The sequence below is a fragment of the Schistocerca americana genome, chromosome 7 (genome assembly GCF_021461395.2).
Source record: "Schistocerca americana isolate TAMUIC-IGC-003095 chromosome 7, iqSchAmer2.1, whole genome shotgun sequence".
NCBI lineage: Eukaryota > Metazoa > Arthropoda > Insecta > Orthoptera > Acrididae > Schistocerca > Schistocerca americana.
This window is the reverse complement of record NC_060125.1, coordinates 50,956,451-50,974,635: the sequence shown is the minus strand read 5'-3', so window position 1 is coordinate 50,974,635 and position 18,185 is coordinate 50,956,451.

Genomic DNA, 18,185 nt, shown 5'->3' with positions numbered 1-18,185 from the left:
TACTTGAAATTTGAGATATTGCGGACGTTGTTCATTTCTTGATCGTGAATACAATGTCAGCTTTTTAGCTTTCAATTTAGGAAACCACAATGAATTACACTGCATAGTTGTGGGTTGCAAAAACCGTGTTGTTCTTCAAACCATAATTTCTATACAGTCGACGCTATGCATATGACAACTACATATGGCGTACCGACTATAAAAATTTTTAGTTCGAATGTACGGTATCTCATACACAGTTGGAGCAATATAACCACAAAAAGCTTCTTAATGAAAGAGGAAAACATGTAAGTGAGTAATATTGGCACCGAATTCCTTTCAAAATCGGTTTCCGAGCAGAAGTCTAATATTGCCGGTTGCCATAAAGGAAAGAGCTGATTTCACACCTCATTGGTCATTAAGAGGTTCTGAATGGCTCGATTCGCATCCTTGCGTCACGAATGTAGCGGCGCCGAATTTGACAGGCCATAAAACCTTTTCCGACGTCCTATTTCACGCCAGCCGAGCGCTAGGAACGGAATCACTTCCGCAGTTCATTTTTGCAAGCAATCTCGTTGAATAATTTTTTTATCCAATTTTGAACGATAGTAAGAGTTTCGATGGTTCGAAAATATGCGGTTGTAGAGAATATTTAGTAGTATAGCCCTGAGATCCTAATATTACGCAAAATGAATGAAAATCAATAACAAGGGAATATCAGGGGAGGGAGGTAGTGAACACACTAGTCATTAAAAGTGTACAGAGCATTATTTAACAATTCTCTAGCGTACTAAATATCATTGAAATTTTTGTCCATAAAAAAATGCTTTTGAATGCATAATTCGAATACTTAATTGATTTATTTCAGTTATATATCGCACCATTAATAAGTAAATTTTAGATTTTGTGTCATTGTTGGTTAATTCAAGAAACGTAGTTACTTAACATTTTATCTTTTCGTCTCAAATCAAATTACTCTTAATAGCGGAACCAGTGAAGCGACAGGGATAAAGCTGCGTGTTGGATAACATTCTCGTATGAATTGTATTCTCCGTTCTAAAAAGATTTTCGTAAATGAATTTTAGTCAACATTGTGACTGTGAATAACTTGAAGTGGCCTCAATGACGCAAACCTATTAATTCATCTCACTTCTTCAGCGTGCTGACAGTTCAGAAATAATATTGATGAAATTTAGCTGCTGTAGCCATTAACACTGTGTATACAAGTACTCATCCTGTTTTTTGTCAAGGCAGACTTTCCAATTTATTCAGTTAAAATGTCATTGTTTCGGTTTCCTCGCACATTTTTGCTTCCAATGTGGTTGTGTTGTCTGAATGTACAGGGTGACCCAAAAGTCCGCTAATATTTTATTTAAAATTTAGTACTTCTCTGAATACTGAAGGTGGAGAGGTAAAAATTGGCACATGCGTTTGAAATGAATGGGGTTTTATTGAAACAAAACTGGGCAGATAGTGATCAACAGATGACGTTTCATATTACACAAAAGGAATAATTATCATAACAAGTGATTTTTAGCACAAACGATGTTCTTTATAACAAATTCTCAACATGACGATAGTCATTCAACAGCAATAAATGTAGTGAAGGGGCAATATTGTGAACGGCACTTTACTGCATATTGGTTGGTCTAGTGAGATATCGTCGGATGCTGTCTTTTAAAATCCCTTACGGGGTTGGACGATCGCGGCAGAATTGTGACTCCAGGTGACCCCTCAAACAATACTGGGGACCTGGGACGCAAGACATGGCGGCAATGGCGGCTCAGCGTAACACCCTTACCAAGAGACGTGCGCAATAGACCTTTCACAAGTGTTTCAACATGGCGTGGAGTGCCATCCAGTACAAACGTCGTACTTTTCACCAGGCGCTAATCAGCCAGGCTAAGGATAATGCGATTGTGTAACAAATCGGCTTACCTGACACCCGTCACGATTTTCATGCGGCGTTATTGGTTTGTTGATGTCCAGCGCATAACCTTTGAAACAACATCCTCAAATAGAGCACCTGGTGAAGCAGAAAAACGTCTACTCCTCCATAAGGCAGACTGGGACAAACGTCGACGCATTATTGACGAAGAAGACATAAATAATATAAGGAGCAGTGTAGAACTACTGGGCATTCCACCTGAACAAAAAGCACAAACAACTGCAATCCCATCAGCCACTAAAACGAGAGCACAAAACGCACCCTAGTCTGGAGAACTAACACGACTAAAAAGGCACATGAGACGCAAAAGAAAACTCTGCCAAAGACCAATAACGTATCTACACCGACAACTAAAACTGGCCGCTTATAGACAAGCTGAAGAGACATTCAAGAATGCACTCAACATGACGAGAAAGCAACACTGGGACACTACATTACAACACAAACAAAAGAAAACATCTTGATGAAATCGTAAAAATACTAACAGAAAAAATCAAAACCTCGTTAGCGCCGGGAACACTGAGACATGGAGATGGAACGATGGCCAAGGGCTGGAGACAAACAGTTCAGTACCTTTTAAACAAACTTCTCCCAGATGACGCCAACAATACACAATACACAACACAGAGAGACCAAATTGAGGAACACTGTATTACTGAATCTGTTACCTGCCCCTCGCACAGGAAGAAGTTTCTGCAGCTGTTGCAGAGTTAAAAAAATTAAAATGTACCTGGGTCAGATGGCATACAAGCAGAGGTATTAAAACATACTTCCCCACTGACTGTCCCGTATATCACAGAAATTTATAACGAAGCCTTAAAATTAGGAAGGGTGCCCACAGTTAGGATAAATGCGAATGCGACCGTAATCAAAAAATTTATTGGTGAGGACCCGGCAGGCCCGAAATCCTGTAGGCCAATATGCCTAATCAATACGATGGTCAAAGTCCAAGGCCAGCTCTTACTTAATCTTCTCCAGGCCCATTGAACCCTTAGAGGCATAGTATCAGTACGGTTCCTGAGAAGGAAAATTGATCGATGATGTAATAAATCAAGCGTTTAAGCTCACAGGAGAAACCACTCGTAAATATGCAGTCGCAATAATGATCGACATCGCAGCTGCCTTTAGTAAACTATGTTGGCCTAAGATGTTTGCAACACTTGAAGACCTTGAGGTGCCCCAAACTCTGTACTGTAGTCTAATAGATTACTGTAAGGACAGAACTGTAGTGGCGAATATACAGTCGTAATGTGATCACAGAGATATCCAAGGGATGATCACGGGGATCAATATGTGGCCCCATCTGCCAGGACACCAGAATTGAGCTATTGCTACAAAAACTGGATGCCAACAATAGAGCTGATGGTGTAGTAGCCTACGGTGGGGATTTACTTGTAACCTCAGCGCATATAGTTAGAACAAAGGTCCACTGGTACACTATCAATAGTATCACGATGGTGCAATCAAATCAAGCCCACTGTAACAAAGAACAAAACCATATACATTTTAATAAAAGGCTCTCTGAAGAGAGAACTTTCCATTAAACTTGTGGACACTAACATCAAAAGAACGACATTCACACGGTACCTGGGGGTACTCGTTTGTGAACGACAGAATTTTAATGAGCATGTCAATATTTTAGCAGTAAAGCAGAAAGAAATTTACAGAAAGTAGCACGAATTAATACAAGACAACGCAGGGTCTCACTAACACCAACAATAGCATACCACTGTGTTCTCTTTGAGTCAATACTAAGCATTGTAGTCAGCATATGGGCACATTGTCTTGCCTTTGTCACGAACAAAAAAACTGACAGATGTGGACAAAAAAGTGTTCTAGGTAGGTCGTCCAGACTATTTAACACTACATCAGTGGATGCACTATGTGTGATGCTAGGTTATTACCCCATAGACGTCACAATTAACTTCCGAGCTGTAATGTACTGGCTCAAGTTAGGAAGACAGGACAAGATCACTGCAGTAACAGGTGTACCACCAGAACACAAGCACCAACTAAAAGAGTGATAGATTGATTCCTTGCAACAGAAGGGCCGACGAGTATGTGAAGTAGTCCCTAACACCAGGGAGTGGCTGAGGGTGAATCACGTTGACCCAAGTCGTGGAATGGTTCATTTCTCAACTGGGCATGGTCGGTAGCCAACCCTACATCGTATGAACCAAAGATAGACAACAACATGCATGTCTTGGAAGGAAAAGGAACCTCTGAGCATCTGCTTCTACAATGTAGAACTTCCAGGGACACAAAACGAGCGAATGACATGAATTTACTTGGAGATGAATTATTATACAATAGAGTCAGAAACAATGAACACACGGAAACATTAAACTCACTAACTGCCATTACCTCAAAGTTTACTCTTGATTATTTTCGACGATGTAGACCAATAAGGAACGACTAGAATAGATACCACAAATGAGAATAACATAAAATGATGGTTGTGTTATAAACCATTGAACTCGGCACTGTACATCTATTATTACAAATAGTATCACTGTAAATGTTCAGCAAGTGCAGAATGCACTCTAATATAAAATAAAAGTTTATGCTATGAAGCACTGTAATTCAGTACTGCACATCTAAGAACATAAAGTAAGCAAGAAACACTGTAATTTCCCACTGTACATCTAGGGAATATAATGTACGCATCTACAGCATATGTCGCTGAAAAATGTACATTTTTAGATTCAAATTGGGGCAACTACTGCAGACCTGTTGGTAGGAAACATATCGCTAACAATATTTCTAATTCTTAAATGATATTAATAAACCATCTCTATAAGGACAAGATATCTTCTGCAGCACTTTACACAAAATTATAATGTTATTCAAAGAATGTAATATTATTAAGATCGTGGATCTAACAGTTGTCGCTCTTTCCTGCCATCTGTTCTTTTATTTCTGTCATAATATTTATTATATATTTTCCTATTTTTTCATTCTTACATAGTTCACAAGGTAAATAAAGTTGCAGACAATAAAACAAAGGTATGAAAAATAGGCAAAAAAGAGGGCTACTGGTATGGCCTACCTCCACGTGGCTGGACACGGCAAAGTTGTGGGTGGCTGTGGGGGCTGGTACATACTAATGTACCAGATACTGGTTCCTTCAATCTTTTTACCCAGACAGAGAACTATGAGGCTATACGACCCATCGTAAAAACAATTTGTGAGTGCAACGCAAACCAGTTGCAAGTAGTGAAAAAAAATTGTCCAGTGCCATCTATTGGACGGTTTTAGCACTCGTTTTTGGTTTCAATAAACCCCATGTTATTTCAGGCGCGTGTGTCAAATGCTATCTCTCTACCTACTTTATTTCGTGAATTTTCAAATGTTAATGGACATTTGACTCACCCTTCACATTTCACTTCAAGTTACGTCTACCTCACGGGTGCAGTGAATACAAAATATGTGACCGTGAACAACAAAGAACGAGAGAGAACATGGTTAACAACGTAGCCTACTACTAAGACCAAAATCACACATGCTGGGCAGCCCTGGGCGGAAGGAAGAGAGAGGAAGAAGCATTTCACTGCTGCCTGCTTCGACTCCTGCAGACGTTCTTCCGCGCTGTCTAACGTATGCACCACTCGATTTCATGGAATAAGCACCGAAAGGGGGTCGACATGAAGACATGATAGTAAGGAAGAAAGGACTTACTGCGACTGGACGCGCGCACGACCACTCTGCGAATCGAGTTGCCCGACTTGTTAATGCATCAATGGGAACTGCCCAACGTGCCTACAAGGGACGGTGTAGCGTTCACATGTTACACGACCTAAAAGCAGTGCTCCTGAAAATGTCATAACCTACAGCAACTAAGCACGAGTGTCACGCATAGTCAGAGACAATCGGTTTCAAACCAAACTAATGTTACTGCTGTCATTGAATGTAGGTCCATCTGCGCATATCACCCAGTTTCAGAGAGAACATATCGGAGAGAATTGCGGGCAATGAACATTTGGAATCCGGCTCCCCCCTCCCTTCAGCTGTGTCCTAAACGCCGGGCAGCCGGTCTCAGGAATGAAGCCCTACTTACAGGCGATCTTAGATGAACGGGGCACTGAGGAGCGAGAATAGGCGATTCTGTTAAATCCAGCCTAGTTGTCAATATGAGGTGTCTAGGAAACCTGCTTACTTGGATCGCTAGACAACATTCAAACAAATCATATTAATGAGTTTTATTACACAAAGAAAAGATTACAATACTTTGTCAATTACACAGATGTGTTCCAATGAAACGATGGCATGCAAAATAAGCAATGTTCTTCGGTATAAACAATCCTAAGTCGCTGCTGCACTAGTCTTGAAGCTATCATTCGGCTGGACCGCGACCAGTCGGACGTGGCGCTTGTGTCCTCTTCGCATAGAAACCGCTGCTGTCGCGTTGTCGTCCTGGAGGGGAGTCGGTCAGCGTGCGCTTGGCTGACGTCTTCTCACAGCCACCTCTTCTCTATCGTTCCCGACTGGCGTGCCGGGTCTTGACTTTGTGCCGTAAAGTTCCTCCCCCCCCCCCCCCCCCCCGCCCCCCGTCGTCGTATAGGCAGAACGATAACGGCAGGGTAGGCAGCAGCGTGGAAGCTGCGATGGACCAGAAGCCGTGGCTGCAGGGGATGTCAGACTTCCGGTCGTACCTCGCCATCCGGTCAGCGCTCTGCTGGAAACGTCCCCCGGAAAACGCCCAGAAGGGTACGCACCAACCTCCTGAGGCTCGTAACCAGATGTACAAGGCATCGGCTCATCCGTAGTATGCGGGTCCCGTTCCATCGGTAGGACGAGAGGAGATAGTGAAGGCGAAGCCTCCTGTTTTCGGAGGGTCGTCCCGCGGTGTCGTGATGACACCCTCTGGCAGTGCAGGATCACTGTGCACATCACAGTGGCGAATTTAATCGTGATATCGACACTGCAATCCGTCTCGGCCTGAAATGACATACATGCATGCGCCAAGTCGACGAAGGATCTATGTGACAGCAAGATGCAGCAGAAGCGTGAAAGTCTGTATCATGGCCTAGCGGAAGACTTGAAAGTGAGTCCGCATTACCGTGTTGAGTTGCCGGACGAAACACAATCTCGTACTGGTGTTGAACAACAACAAAGCCCATCTTTACAATTTTTGGGAAATTCGTACAGGAACCGGCTGCATCGGAAGAAACAAGGACTGGACTGGCTTGTGATCCGTTACTAAGCACAGTTTTTTGCCATACAAATAATGGTGGGATTTGGTGACACCATACACAATAGTCAGTCCCTCTTTCTCCATTTGTGAATAGTTACACTGAGCTTTGGACAACACTCTATGATGCGAAAGCAATAGGCCTGTCTTTACCACCAGTTCTATGTGAAAGCACTGCACCCATTCCGTAAGAGGAAGCGTCAACTTCCAACACAACTGGTTTGTCAGGATCAAAGTGAAGCAAGCATCGATTACTGAGCAATGCATCTATAAGTTTTTGAAAAGTTTCTTGGGACTCATCTGTCCAAGCAAAGTGGGCATTCTTGCGACTCAAGTGAAGCATGGAGCTGCGATTTGTGCAGCATTCGGTATGAACTGAAGATAATAGTTCATTTTCCCCAAGACTGCCTGCAATTCTGCGAGATTGCAAGGAACTGGCAGGTTTCGTATAGCTAACAAATGTGACTGAAGAGGATGTACACCTTGAATGTTTATGACATGACCAAGATACTGCAACTCAGGTTTAAAAAAAATCACACTTGTCCAGTGGACACTTAAGCCCTGCATCAGAAACACACGAAACAAAGCACGCAAATTTGTTCATTATACACCAGTTATGATCTTCGTGGTGGGCCTTAAGTTCTTCATTATCGAGACGTACACCATGTAAGGCATAGTGCACGAATTGCCCAGCCAGCCATAGTTGACTATAATGCATGGTAAGCGGTAATATTTTGCAGTTCATTTGTAACAAAAGTAGTGTCATGTTAGTATGCGGTGATGTCCAGGTGATGAGAGTCACTTTCTTTCACGTCCAATTCCAAACAACGTTTTGGCATGACACAAGAATCGACGTTCGATGCTATCGAGTATCTGATTATGGTTGCAAAGTGGATTCCCTGCAAGACTGGCTCGATGCAGTATCTCACACGTAGTGTAATGAGACCGTTTTTGGAAAAAGCGTCACGTATCCTAATTAAATTTCAATAAATTAACGAACCTAGTCAATCTAAATTAACCCCAAGCTATAAATGAGTATAGAAATTACATGTAAGTTAATTTGTGAGATGGTCACATCCAGTTACTAGATTTCCATACTAAATTCTTGTTCTAGAGGTCAGTTTGGATGTAGCTGAGAGCCTTGTTGAGCATAGATTGAGCAGAACCGCACAGAGCAAGGTACCTGTCCAGCGTCCAGCCGTTAGGTGAGTCAAGGGCCTAGTCAAAGGGCAAGAGCTACCAGGGTGATGAGAAGCAGGCAGCAAGCCGTAACAGTATTCTGCGTGTAGGCTAAACTCCGCCAAAGAGTCACCGTCTTTGTTGTGTCCTAAACAACGGATAACTACTTAACTGTGTTTCTAATGCAAACGGCCAGCTGGAGCCGTACGGACACTGAGGAAGCAGTGAAAGAATACAGTTTTGTACCACCTGGCTTCAGCAGGAAATCAGCACTCTAGGAGACGTTTGACCCTGAACGACACAGGCAGAAATCTCTGAAGCGGAATGAGACAGGAGGCCACCCGGTAATTTTGGGTTGCAGAACGTGGACCTGCAGCTATCAGGCTGGTGACAAGTTAAATGCCTTGTTGTTCATTCTGATGAAAAATAGTAAGAGCTGCTGCCATTGGATAATACGGATAAAGTGTATAGTGGAAGAAGAGTAACTACTACGTGTATGTGTCTGACTGGATAAAATGGAAGAAAGTGGTGGGAGTAAAAAGCTGCCTGTCCTAAACTCCAACACTAAAAACTCATTCGCCTGGTAATTTATTTGTAGACTGAGTATCGAAGGACAACAATAGAATGGACAGGTCGCTCAGCACTCAGAAGAATTCCTGCCTTCAGTACTCAAAATCAGGCAAAAGTAAAAATACTGCTTCTTGCCGGGACCGCTCCGAGGAAAGCACTTCCATCCAAGAGTTGCCAGACGGTGCTTTAGCCGAGAGAGGCACTTATATTCCAGGTTCTGAGGAGACAGGATGACTTCGAATTTTCAACGACTGCAGCCACCACTCCCAAGCACCAGTAAATCTAAGAATACTGAGCCACTGCACCGTGCGCAAAACAGATGATAGATTTTCGAATAAAATAATTTTAGGACTCAGGTCACGTCATTTCAAAACACTAAAGCAACTAAACTGCGGACTTTTCGACTTGCTGCGGTTCTCTTGGGGCGATTAACTGCAGGTATTAGGTTTTCCGCCCTGAAGAGAACCATAGCAAGTCGGTCGAAACGTCGGCAGTATAATTCCTCTAGTTTTTCTTTAATGATGCGGCCTAACACTCAAAATTGTTTTATTAAAGAAAACACTGTCCGTGTAAGCCTACGAACTTATACAAATGATGGATGTAAGCAGAGTTTTCACATTCCCAATACAAGTAATAGATAGTGGATGATTACATCATTCTTTCTGTAGTTCTTCCTTTCCGCTCTGATTAACATTCAGCGATAACTGCACAACCAACCCGAACTTAAGTCTTCCCCCGTTGTTGGACGGACATTAACAGCTTCACCTCCACTTCATTATCCTTCCTCTATCAAGGTGCTGTTACTTTAATTCCGTTGTAAACTTGTCTTAATACTTAGTGCACATAATGTCCTTGTGTACTTCTGTTTAACTCGAAGACCACTGCCAATTTTAGTAAATACGATTTTATAGACCCCCTGTCTTATTTAGTAGTTCAATGAAAGTCCCTGTTTTATTGTGTTGTAAATTACTGCACCCAAGTTTCAAGTATGCTAGGGTCGCCCCTTTTTAAAAACCTAAATTCTTTACGTTATCCATTGCGCGAAATGTTTAATTAAATTCATGTGAGTCTATGGAGACTCAGCTGATTATTGGTAAGGTCACTTGGTACCGACCTTTCTGACATCCACAGGGTATTTCGATGAATCAGCAATAACCTCACAGTAAGAGCGGTGTTGGTGACACTCTATACTATTTGCCTGTACGTTATACTACTTGTCTGTAGCTATCATTCGACTCAAGACGTTGCTCCATACCCTGCGCAAATTGAGATGTGGGAATCCAATTACTAGAGCGTGCGGCGGAAGACATCTAAGCCATGTATGATACATGAATGACGCGGTGCTCCGAAGCACTCCCTCGCTAATTTGGTGGATAGCTTGGTGATAGATGGCAACATATACTGGTATAACATTCTCAGCGACGTCTGGAGGCGCTATGGGTCGATTTCCTGGTCGAAGAATCAATAGAGGTGTTTAGTTATACTGTCGTTACTGTTACTGGTTTTTGTAGCCCTTTTGAGAAAAATCGCGTTGCTGTGGACTCCTTGATTTCTGAGTCGGATTCCCCCTTTATTGCTGAGGTGGGCAGTTGGTTTTGAAAGGTACGTACAACACATTGTACTGCCTGACGTACCATGGTGTTGAGCCCAGGACTCGCTGTGCGATCGCGTTGGTCATGGACAGCACAGCTGCTATATGCTGCAGTCGCGTAACGATGTATTGGTTGACGAAGAAAACATTTTGGAGGCCATCTGCTTTGCCTAAGCAAGATGTCTCTTATAATTGCTGGAGCTGATCCTAATCATACCGTTTGGCCACGCGGAGTGGCCACGCGGTTTGAGGCGACATGTCACGGACTGCACGGCCCCTCCCGCCGGAGATTCGGATCCACCCTCGGGCGTGGGTGTGTGTGTTGTTCGTAGCGTAAGTTAGTTTAAGTTACATTAAGTAGTGTGTAAGACCAGGGGCCGAAGACCTCAGCAGTTTGGTCGCGTAGGAATTCACACACACACACACACACACACACACACACACACACACACACACACATACCTTTTGGACACGCAGTGAAGAACTTCGCCAAATGTTTCTGCATTTCCTCGTGACAACCAAACCCGTTGTAGTTCTCGCGGATGCCGATCTACGGATAAGATTGTAGATTTGTGTGTATTCAGAAGTGCACCGCTGTAGTGTTGATAGTTATCTTGAATTTGTTGGGCGAGCTATGTGTCTCTCTTACCTTGGAGTATCGAGGTGACTTCATTTGCGAAAGCTCAGACAACTGTTTTGAGACCCTATAGATTGGAGTCCATAGCGACCACGAATAAACCAGAGGTTAAATGACTTCGTCAGCATTCCATTTACTTTCAATCTGTATATAAAACCGAAAGCAGGTGTGCAAGTGCTAACGATGATTTATTCGGGCAGACACTCTATCTCGCTCAAAAAACGCGGTGTTCGCTTGCCAGATCACGTTTTTTTATTTTTTTTATTTTTTTATTTTTTGTTATTTATTTTTTTTATTTTTTTTTTTTTTGGTTCATCAGTCTTCTGATTGGCTTCATGCGACTCGCCACGAATTCCTCTCCTGTGCCAACCTCTTCACCTCAGGGTAGCACTTGCAACCTACGTCCTCATTACTTGCTGGATGTGTTCCAATCTCTGTCTTCCGCCCTACAGCTCCCTCTAGTACCATGGAAGTTGTTCTCTAATGTCAGCGATTTCCACATATGGCCTTCCTCTCTGGATCTGCCCAGAACCTCCTCATTTTTTACATTACCAGTCCACCTAATTTTGGACATTCGTCTGTAGCACCATCCCAAATGCTTCGATTCTCTTCTGTTCCAGTTTTCTCACAGTCCATATTTCATTACCATACGTACATTTTCAGAAATTTCTTCCTCAAAGTAAGGCCTATGTTGACGGTGGTAGATTTCTCTTGGCTAGGAATCCCCTTTTTGCCAGTGCGAGTCTGCTTTTGATGTCCTCCTTCCTTCGTCCCTCATAGGTTATTTTGCTGCCTAGGTAGCAGAATTCCGTAACTTCATCTTCTTCGTGACCATAAATCCTGATGTTAAGTTCTCGCTGTTCTAATTTCTGGTGCTTCTCATTACTTTGGTTTTTCTTCGATTTACTCTCAGTCCATATTCTGTACTAATTAGACTGTGCAATCCATTTAGCAGATCACGTAATTCTTCTTCATTTTCACTCAGGATAACAATGTCATCAACGAATCGTATCATTGATATCCTTTTAACTTGAATTTTAATTCCACTCCTGAACATTTCTTTTATTTCCATCGTTGCTTCTTCGACGTATAGATTGAACGGTAGGTGGAAAGACTACATCCCTGACTTACACCATTTGTCATCCGACCACTTCGTTCTTGGTCGTCCACTCTTGTTACTCTCTCTTGGCTCTTATACATATTGTATATTATTCGTTTTCCCTAAGCATATCTCTATTTTTCTGAGAATTTCAAACATCTAGCACCATTTTACGTTGTCGTACGCTTTTGCCAGGTCGACAAATCCTATAAATGTGTATTGATTTTTCTTTAGTCTTGATTCCATTACCAGCCGCAACGTCAAAATTGCCTCTCCGGTGCGTTTATCTTTCTTAAAGCCAAACTAATCGTCACCTAACATACTTCCACTTTACTTTTCTATTCTTCTGTATATTATTCTTATCAGCAACTTGGACTCATGAGTTGTTAAGCTGATTGTGTGATAATTCTCTCACTTGTCAGCTCTTGCCGTTTTCGGAATAGTGTGGATGATATCTTTCCAAAAGTCAGATGGTACGCCACCAGACTCACACATTGTACACAGCAACGTGAATAGTCGTTTTCTTGCCACTTCTCCCAGTGATTTTAGAAATTCTGATGGAGTGGTATCTATCCCTTCTACCTTACTTGATCATGTATATGAAATCTTTACAGTGGGTTGGAATATTCATCATAGATCGTCACCTCAATGGCGCTGTGTTGGCACGTTCTGAGAACACACAATAAAAAAGTTTTCAGTGTTTTGTTAAGAGCGTGCATCAGCATTTTGATGTCGGAGTTTAACAACGCAGTCGGCCCCGAAGTTTTGATGCTCCCGACTTTCGTCGTTTTGGGAGTGAGTTATGTGATTCCCTGAGAGAAATCCGCTGGTACGGTCGCGCCCTGAAGCAGTTCGTTAGCAGCAGCGCACGTACAATTCCACCGGAACCCCATCCACGGCAGGAGATTTGCGCCGCCGTTCCGTTTTAAAAGCTGAATGACGTTCCTCTGTTGTAAATTTTGCGGTTAAGGTTCTATTTTGTTCGGCTGTGGTTGTTGCGAATAGATGTGGTGCTCCTAGCCAGGGGTCCGTGTTGCAAGGTCCGTGATCTCATTAGAATAAGACCCAGTGTACTGTTCTCTAACGAAAGCTTTGTTATGAGCTTGTCTGTTCTGTTGGGAGCCCGTGTCGTCGCATATAACGCTGATGAAGTCAGACCGGACCCGTCACCACCCTTGAATTATGTGGTGAATGTATGACGGGATGTGAATTTCGTCAGCGGAGTCCCGGACACTACCTCTCAAACCGGAAGAATTTTAACGTACAGTAATCGTTATCTTTGTTTTACTCCGTTTGATTGCGGCTACATTTTGGACAAGTTCACAATATGCTTGCGCAGCGGCAGAAAATAGTCTTCTTCCATCTTGCTCGATTGACTGCGTAGGTTTTTAAGCAGTTTCACAATTTTGCCTGACCATGTCTGAAAGTGTGCCTAACTGAACCGCCGCATGGCAAGTGAAGGAGAGAGTGAGAGAGAGAGATAGCGAGAGGGATTTATATGTGTAGGACTGATCCCTTCCCTTGGAACTTTGCTCCCTTGATACCTCCTGTGTGTTACAAGATTGCAGTACACGTGACGTGTCCAGTTGCTTCGACTGCCCTAAGTTCAACAACTTGCGGTCTTCTTTAGCTGTCGTCACCCGCACAGAAAACAGCGCGCAAGTCGTGAGTACGTTATCTTGAGGCTGAAATAAACCGTTAGCGAGCTACTGGTATTATGAAAGCGAGGAAAATAATTAAATCTTAAATCGGTTTGTATAACCGGGATGCCACTCGCATTTTTATTAGCAGTATAAGAGCAACTGCACGGTTATAGTGCAGTTTTCGAATCACAAATAATTTGCTTTCTTCCCACTTTCACAAACGAAATAATGAAATGCGCATTTGCATCATTACTATCAAACTTGTTCGTAATTACAGCTCCAATAAAAACAGATTGCTAATTAAATTCTTAAGCAATACCGTCCTTGACCGACAACTCGTCTGTCCTCCAAGACTACCGATAGAGCTCTGATCTTACAGCCGAACCGCTTCTCCTGCGTTTTCTTTTTCTTGTGTACATTAATGATCTCTCAGCAGTTACACTGCCAGAAGCAGAGTTCGTTTTGTTTGCAGATGACAAAAGTATTGCAATAAATAGTATGTCGAGTGTAGTTCTAGAAAGATCTGCTAATGATATTTTCATGGATGTTAATAAATGGTTTAAAGCCAACTCACATTTAACTTCGAAAAGACTCACTACATGCAATACAGAACCTGTAAGAGGTTTCCACTCAGCATATGCATAAAGTATAAAGAAGAGCAGATAGAAGAGGTTGACAGTCTTAAATTCCTGGGATTGCAACTTGATAATAAATTCAGTTGGGAGGAGGACACCACAGAACTACAGAAACGTCTTAACAAATCTGTCTTCGCAATTCGAGTGTTAGCTGACACAGGCGATATAAAAAAGAAAAATCTTGCATACTTTGCTTACTTTCATTCCATAATGTCATATGGTATAAAATTTTGGGGTAGCTCTTCGAGTCAAATAAAAGTTTTCAGAGTCCAAACGCGTGTAATACGTATTATCTGTAGAGTAAATTCACGGACGTCCTGTAAAAACCTCTCCAAGAACTGTGTATACTAACTACTGTCTCTCAGTATATTTACTTCTTAATGAAATTTGTCCTAAATAATATATCTCCTTTTTCAACAAACAGCTCAGTTCATACATACAATACCAGGAACAAAAATGATCTGTACAAGGACTTAAAAGCACTTACTTTAGTTCAAAAAGTGGTCCACTACTCTACTCCATAGACGAATTTTTTAATAGAAACAAATGATGTATTGTATATATTCATACTACTAGTATTGTTGTTTCAGGTTTAAAAAAAAATGACACATCCACGAGGATCTCCTCAGCAGGGATCTATGGAACGAAAAACTAATCTAATCTAATCTAAATCTAATCTCCAAGTCAGGCGCTATCCGAAGATCTCCGAAGTGCTACGTCTGCCTTTTCGTTTAGCAGTTTCTTATTATTGCGCTGGTAATTAACACTTTTGAAGTGATGTATTGACAATCTTCTATTGAGAGATCCCTTTACGTGTAATGTAAGTAAATTCACTGTTTATTTTTTCTGATATTAACAACAGAAGTCTATCATTTTGGCGCGCTACTTCCGAATACAGCAGCCAACCGCTGAGGAGGATCATAATTTAGGCCGCCTTTCTAACGAAACACGAACCGAATAAACCATGTGTTAGCGATACCTCACACCACATTACGTCATCTTCCCACTGCTGCCTTCTCAACTGTTCTAAGAAGAGCTTCTCGTAGCAAGATAATTATGACGGCTGTAAAGTCAGAAATATTACAGCCGATCGCGAAGTTTTATAAATTTAGGCTTCCAAGTCTGTGTGCATGAGAAGGCTGCAATTGAAGTGCCAGGCCACTCAGCCGCCATATTCTTCCTGAGGTACGTGTCATACCGATATGTAGAAAGCAGCAGGATATGAAAAACTGACATCCACATCTCATAGTCAACACTGTTTCGCAGGAGTTGTCTTTCTGCGTAAAATGTAGCATCTGTCAAGAAGGCTGATTGAAGCCGCTGTGAGATACGTGTAGACCATTTCCATTACTAACGTACTAAGTTGCTCCGAATAATAATTGTAGTCTGATGTTTGATCATCTTTACATTTAACGCAATTGAAATCTCCGCTCAGAATTGCCGGAGCAAGTAGTGATGTGAAAAGCTGCGTTATATGGCCTTCTGCGACTCAAGTAATTCCGCTCTGTGATTCGTTCTCGAGGGCGCGTAAATAATATTTATCAATTGCAGATCGTGCAACCGAGTGGCTATGCCTCTGCCAGAAGGGAGTGATGTCCGTGGGGTATACGGAATTCTTTGCTTGAACGCAGACTTAGTGTCTGCCTCAGGTCCAATGATAATGTGAATATAAACATGGATTTCCTGTTGTCTGTTTCCGTCTTGTCGTTGTCATTACTCACAATCTGTATTATTGAACGACAATATTATCGTACGGAGTGAGGGCACGTTGGGTGGCTTATCGTGCGTTTTTACCGCGATATTTAACGAGAACATGGTGAAACACTAGATAGCATCCGCACAACTGTCTTGAAATCATTCGCAGTGCTATGCCGTTTCCTCAGTCACCACTGTTCTTGTTCACTGTCACTGCGTGTTTCCGACAACGGCAGCAGGACGTCAAGTTCAGTAATATCGTGATCGGGTTGCGCTTAACTCCGGCTATTTACCCTAATTCCGGCGGCGGGCGCCAGTAGTCGCTACCCAAACACGCCTACCAGTAGCCCTCACAGAATTATCTACGCTAGTACCTCATCTCCCACCGTCCAGACTTCACAGACGTTCTGCTGCACACCTTGCAACGACAACGGCAGCGGGACGTCAAGTTCAGTTATATCGTGATCGGGTTGCGCTTAACTCCGGCTATTTACCCTGATTCCGGCGGCGGGCGCCAGTAGTCGTTACCCAAACACGCCTACCAGTAGCCCTCACAGAATTATCTACGCTAGTACCTCATCTCCCACCGTCCAGACTTCACAGACGTTCTGCTGCACACCTTGCAACGACAACGGCATCGAGACGTCAAGTTCAGTAATATCGTGATCGGGTTGCGCTTAACTCAGGCTATTTACCCTGATTCCGGCGGCGGGCGCCAGTAGTCGCTACCCAAACGCGCCTACCAGTAGCCCTCACAGAATTATCTACGCTAGTACATCATCTCCCACCGTCCAGACTTCACAGACGTTCTGCTGCACACCTTGCAGGACTACCACTCCTGGAAGAAAGGATAAACCAGAGACATGGCTCAGAGACAGCCTGGGGGACTGTGTCCAGAATCCTTCACAAAACTCAAAAGTGCCAGGATTTGAGACCCAGTCCGGCACACTGTTTTCATGCCACAAAGTTCCTGTCTTTAACAGTTTATTTTTTCTCTTTTGTCACAGTGCTTCTGTCACAGTGACATATTTTCGTAAGTTTCTCCTGAATCGTCTTATGATCCTTAATTGAAGGTTCACGAGCTTGCAGCACGCGTAAAATAGTACGTAAAATATATGAAGCTGAATACGAAAGGGTAATTTGGTCTGTGCATCGTGTGATATGGGCTTAGTCTTTTAATTTTATGACGAGCAGTTCGAAAGAAAACCTAATTCTTTTAAAAACAGTCTTAATAGTATCTGTGCCACTGTTTCCAATATGTCAATCAGTTGTCATTTACTGGGATGATTTCCAGAGGTGTTGGTAAGACCTAGCGTTTGTACAACCAGAATTGTTATTAAAGAACGTGTGCATTAAGATCCCAACCACTGATACATGGTTGTTCATTTCTGCCTCTCTTAAACAGTTTCGTTCTATCTCGCAAATTTCTGTTGCATTCTTTCTGACCCTTTTCACTCTGAATTTCTGCTTTTAATACAATTCTTGAAACTTTGTGAGAACTTCTGACATTCTGGAAAGCACTGAGAGTTGTTACCAGAGGTAACAGAAGGTCTTCAGTAGTGCGCGGATAGCTCAATCCATAGGAGCATGGTCGATAAAGACAAAGTTCTGTGTTCGTATCCCGTTGCAGTACACAATTTTAACCTGCCACGAAGCTGCACAATAGCGCACACTGCTGTAGAGTGATTCATTCTGGAATCACAACTCATCTTAGTTTGCAAAAACTGCATTTAGTCATAGTTCTTGATACAACCGGCTATTTCCAATATCTTCATTTTTTTCCTCTTTACCAATCTGTTATTACTTCTTTGCATTTCCATCAGTAAATGAAATGGCCCTAACCTACTTTCATTCATTCTGCATTCCGGTAGTTCTTATTTTCGTTCATAAACAGCGACGTTGCCATATTTTCTAAATCTTATTTTCTTATTTATTATTGTTATCTCAGTCCACAATTCCGCGCTCTCCAGACTCTGCAGTCTAGTATGCCACCCGCAAATATTTGCCTTCTTACACAC